Source organism: Marmota flaviventris, chromosome 7, assembly GCF_047511675.1.
Source record: "Marmota flaviventris isolate mMarFla1 chromosome 7, mMarFla1.hap1, whole genome shotgun sequence".
Taxonomy (NCBI): Eukaryota; Metazoa; Chordata; class Mammalia; order Rodentia; family Sciuridae; genus Marmota; species Marmota flaviventris.
Window position 1 is genome coordinate 110,620,698 of NC_092504.1, and position 6,011 is coordinate 110,626,708.

Sequence of the window (6,011 nt, forward strand, 5' to 3'; positions counted from 1 at the left end):
GATCTAATTGACATTTATTGAATACTCCATCCAATCTAAGAATAAATATCCTTTTCAAGCTCAGGCATGTTAACCAAATAGATCAAATTCTGTACAGTAACATATCTTAACAAAATTAACATTCATTCAAAGAGTTTTCTAAATTTCAATGTGATTAAAGTATATAACAGTGACAGACAAAAAGCTGGAAGATCCATAAATATTTAGAAATTAAACAACATAACAACAAACTAGGCTGTTTCCTACTTTTACTAAAAAAGACAATTATCTCACCCTGAAAGTATTACTACAAATAAGACCTACTTGATTGCAAAGTTTAGAACATAAAATAGTATAATGTCAATCAAAAGTTATTATGAATATTATATTTCCACTGAATTGTAATGGATATTTCTTAGGATTAGAGATTAGAATGATGTATGATTTGCTATTATCTCTCTATTGAAGTTGTCTGCTATAGTAAAACCACTATAATTTTTTTCAAATTAGTAGTTATTTTACCAAATAAAATAGTCACTGAAATATATTAGTTCAAGACCAAAACATTTTGTAATATTTTGAATCTTAATGGCAAAAGTAGCAGAGCCTTTCATTTCCATTTCATATGCTAAGATTATTCTGAAGAAGGTAATTGCTGCAAAAGATCACAATAATATCCTTTACTCAAATAGTAAAATTTGGGAAGAATTTGATCTCTATTCTTTTTTTCATTTCAAAATTATTTGAAATTTAAAAATTTCATTGGAAGTAAAGACATGTTATGTTAAAATACTTCTTTAAACTTCAAAACTTTTTCTCCAAAAGATAAATCAGTAAACACAACCTCTATATTTTATCAATCAGTATATATATAGAATATGATAAAAATGTGAGAAAATGTTTATATGATACAAAATAATCTACATAATAATAAAAATAAAATTTTTCTCTCAGGAAATTTGTTTAGACTATAGATATTTCCTCTTAATTTAAATAGTTATTTAAACTTACAAACTTCTATAATTCAATATATTTTATACTTATTTTATGGTAGTTACTATGTATTATATTTGCACTTTATCAAAGATAAGACCAACTCATATAAAGAAGCAAAAATTTATCAATGAGGATTAGCTTTGTTTCTTTTCTGAGAATGCAAATCAATATAATCTAATAAAACTAAAATTCACAAATGATGTTTTCAGCAGCTACTACCTGGCAGACAAGAAGAGAGCTATGGATTGTTGCGAAACATTTTGACATATTGGGACATATTTAGAGGTACCATAGGAACCTAGGGGAATCAATATATATCAGAATGTAGAAGGACAATTCAGCCTGGTAATATCAAATGCTTTAATTTAAGAGAAAATTTTATCTTCCTAGGTTACCTTCTATACATTTGCCAACTTTAACATTTTCCTTTCTCCAACTGTAAATTGATATTTGACTATACAATTTCACAGTTATATATTTTTTTTCTTCTGAAGAATTATAAAGCCTCAGGAACTCAAGAGTTTTAAACTGAGAGCATGAAGTTTATTCAAACACAAGACAATCTGAACTAAAGTTGCTGCTGGGCAGACTGATGCCACATTTCTTATGTTCTTAGGATTTCTGCTCACCTTTTGATTACTAAGCTACCAATAAGGGCCAAGGGCATTCAGACTTACAAAGTCCTTAAATGAGACTCCTCATTTTCTGAGGTTCTTTGAAGTAGCTTTACATAATCTCTGAGGTTGTTGCTAAAGTTCAAAAGATTGGCCGGAGCTATAACATGATTCATGAGTCTTTGTTAAAATGTGTGTGTGTGTGCGTGCGCGCGCGCGCGTGTGTGTGTGTGTGATGTGTAAGGCAGTGGGCATCTACTTCTTGTACTTTTCTAAACAGTTGAAGCCTTGGACTCCACTCCCTGGCTCCAAGGTGGAGTTTCAGGCAGATATGCCCTGGCAAACTTAGTTATTTTGATGTGTGCCTAGAAGAACTATGGTGTACTCCGATTCCTGCCAGGTAGATTCACAATCTTTATTCTGAACAAATGGAGAGAACTTATCAATGGTGCATTTTACATGATCACTTTTTTTTTTAAATTGCAGTATTGGGGATTGAATCCAGGGCTTCACACATGCTAGGCAAGCACCCTAAAACTGAGCTGCAATAGCAATCATTTTTATTTTAAGACAGAGTCTCACTAAGTTGCCAGGATAGCCTTGAACTTGTGGTCTACCTGCCTCAACCACTGCACCCACCTACTAGATAACTTTTTAAAGAACCCCTTCCTTTGTCTATCTGGGTGAAGACAGGTCAGCAGCAAGCATATATAAAATGTCAGTTCTTTTTGTAACTGAAGTTAGGATTTTGTTTAGTTTTATTTTGGATTTTTGTTTGACACAGAGGCTTGTTTATTGTTGTTTTGCTATACTGATGTCTTGCTATGTTGCCCAGACTGAGGCTGATCTTGAACTTGTGGGCTCAAATGATCCTCTTGCCTTAGTCTCCTAAGAAGCAGCCAGCTAAAATCAGGATTTTGTTTTGCTTTTCTTTTCTGGTACAGCCAAGATATCCTTCCTTACCTATTTGGAATTAATTTCATTGAAAGTTCTTCTGTTTTTATTGAGCTGCTAATCTCTTGTTCTAAAGATAAAGAAATTAGCACATTCTTTTTTTATATAAAGGTCTTATTGAAGACATTCATCTTAGCAACTCCGATAAAAAGAAAAAAAAAAACAAATCTGATCTTAATTTCCTACTGATTTTTATCGGACTTTGAAGATTTAGTTTACAAAACAGGATCACAATTCCTTTCCTGAGTTACCAACACCAGATTGTTTCAAATCTCTAAAAGAGCAATCTGAATCACCATGCTGTATCATTTCTGACTTGGCTTCTACAGTGTTTCTCTGTAAAGGAGCCAGAATAATACCAACATTCCTGTTTTAATTCTCAGAGATTTTCAATATATTCTAGGACCAGATCTCCTTGCTATGATTTGAATATGAGATGTCCCCCAAAATCTCCTGTATTCTTGCAAGAATATTTGAAGGTGAAATGACTAAATTGTGAGAATTGTAATCTAATCAATTCATCCTAGTTTGAATGGACTCGGTAGTAACTGTAGTCAAGTGCGGTGTGGCTAGAGGAGATGGGTCCGTGGGGGTGTGCCCTGGAAGGGTGCATTTCCCTGTGTTCTCTTCCCCACTGCCTTGCTCTGCATCCTACCCACCACACAAGCTGAGCAACTTTCCTCTGCTGGGCCCTTTCCCCATGATGTGCTGCCTCACATTGGACCCAGAGCAAAGAAGTCATCTATAGACTAAGACCACTGAAACTCTTAGCTCCAACTAAACATTTCCTCCTTTAAGTTGTTCTTGTGTATTTTGGTCATGGCAGTGCAAAAAATTGACTAAAGTGGGCTTGTTCTGAGGGCTCTCTGAATCTTCCAGGATGAGATGTTGTTGGTGATCCATTAGTTCACCGGGTGAAATTGCACGGGTGTTCCACAGCACCTCAGACTCAAACACGGCTTTCTGAGCGTCACTGCTATCCTGAGTAACTCCTATGGACCCATAGTCTGCCACCACACATCACCTTCTCCTTTGGCACACCTTTTGTTTCGGCTTTAGTGATTTCTGTTGACTTGAATCTTGTCTTTGTTCCTTCCACTTGCTCTTCCTCCAGTCCTTTCAGCACAGCTGCCTGTGATCAGAATTGCCAGCCTCCAGCTACTCTTTATGGTGTGTTAACAGTCTCTCTCCACTGCTCCTGAATACCTTCCCACGTGTCCACTTACATCCACCTTGAATTCTTGGTGGCAAGTTCTGCCATGATAATTCCGTGCTGGGAAGGGATGATTCCTTTCTTCTCCTATGCATCACGAAGTTGCCATTGATAACTCTATATTTTTCTGTACTGTTCAGGTCATCCTTGGCCAGTTCAAACAACCTGAGGTTCATATCAGCAATAGGATTAAAGGAACCACAAGGAAGGAGAAGTACTTCTGTCTTCTTTGGTTTGTCCATGGAAAACTCTGACACCTCCCATGGCTCACAGTCCTTTGGATAAAATGGTCATGTGGATGCCAAAGAGGGTTAAAACCATGGCTGGACGATCATTGGCTCATGGAAGAAACAGGTTATTACTTAAAGCAGATAATTAGCATGGAAAATAAGTGATTCCATTTGATGTTATAAACATTTCCTATTCCATACACTCTTCGTTCTGTTCAAGGAATATATTCTAATATATTCTGTTCAAGAAATATATTCTAATAATACAAATTATTGAACAACCTTGAATTTAATAAGATTTCATAGATATTAAATATGTCTCTGCATATGGCCATTTCCTTTTTTTAAAAAAAATAGAATCATTCTCTAACTTCTATTGAGCACTATCCTAGATCATTGGACATTCTATGAAATCACCAGTAAGCAATTTTAGATAGGTATGGAGATATCTGAGAATTATTCAAAAAACAGCAATCAATGCCTTGCTGTAGGAAAATGAATGAAAGAAATAGTAGTCAATATCTTATTAGTAAGTACATTGCCATCATATTTTATATTGTGCTTATTTTATGTTTGTTAAGAAATTAAAACAATTAAAAGGATGGGTTAATTCATAATAGCAGAAGCTAAATAGATTAGTCACCACTTCCACTCTACTAAAAAAGATTATTGCAAGTATTATTCAGCATACTGACTAATCATTTATTAAAACTATGCAGAGTTAATGTTGTATTAGATTTTTTATTGTATGCCCCATTTCAAGTGAAATATTTGAGTACTAGCTGTAAAATATTCTCTGATATTAAAATTTTTTAAAGTTACAGAAGTGAAATATTTTTCCTAGTAATTTTCTTTCTTTCTTTCTTTCTTTCTTTCTTTCTTTCTTTCTTTCTTTCTTTCTTTCTTTCTTTCTTTCTCTTTTTGGTGTTGGGGATTGAAGATCAGCACTCTATAATGAAGCTACATTCCCAGCCTTTCCTAGTAATTTTAGATGAAAATAGGAAAAAATCTAAAGTTAGGGATTTCCAAATCACCGAATTTTAATTCAAATCAATTTGTGTTTAATAGGATGTAATTATAACTATAATCATAATGAATTGTCAGTTCACAAATGTTAATAAGTGTATCAGCTACACTATGTGGAATGGGCACAGAATTCCAAGGGAAAGGTCTTACATTTAAAATAATCATAACATGCACTATTTATGTATCCTTGAGTAAATCATTTAACCTTATGTCTTCCATTACTCTTTTTTAAGTTTACACATTCAAAATGAAAGATGAAAGTCAAACAAATTGTTTTGAATTGGAAAGTTTAAATCTTGTGTTGATGGGTAAGTCATGATGTAAAGTTGTAACCTGCTCAGAACATTCAAGGTAGAGAAGCAACAATTCTACAGCATTGCAATTTCCAACCCAAATTTACTTTATAATCATGATCTAGCTATATTGGTTCATGTGACAAATAATCTTTCCTCTTCAAAACACATAATCAAATCTATTTTTTGAGCAAATAGGTATTAGAGAAGAAAAATTAGTTGAAAATTTCAAGAATACATATAGTATAAACCCCCAAAGAGTAAGAATTTGAATGTATTTTGATCAGAATCCAAGCCTCTGAGGACTGATATTCCTTTTAGCTCCTTCTCTGGAGGACATTGATTCAAGAATAAAATATATATAATGTTTCCAAAATTAAGATAATTGGAAGTTACTAAATTTTGTAAACTATATTATTCTTTTATGAAAATTAAAATATACTAGATTCTCTTGGAAGAATCCTCTGACACCTTAATAATGTGGAGTTCAAGTATATCTATACGACAGAACAACTAGAATTGGCGTAAACATTTTTTAGAATAGTTTGAACTAGCAATATATTTAATAGAAAATAACTAAATATACAGTTTTTTATTTAGAATGATGTGGAAAATAGGTGAATCAGGAGGCAAAACTTTAAAGAGAATTTTTGGTTAAATAAATATAAAAATAATAGTATCTATTAGTTGACCATTTTTATTTGTT

The 6,011-nt window shown here is 33.2% G+C and overlaps 1 pseudogene; it reads right to left on the bottom strand.

The window, feature by feature from the left end:
* Window positions 1–3,382: 3,382 nt before the first annotated feature.
* Window positions 3,383–3,998, bottom strand: LOC114085450 (nicotinamide/nicotinic acid mononucleotide adenylyltransferase 1 pseudogene; annotated as a pseudogene).
* Between the last annotated feature and the right edge of the window lie 2,013 nt (window positions 3,999–6,011).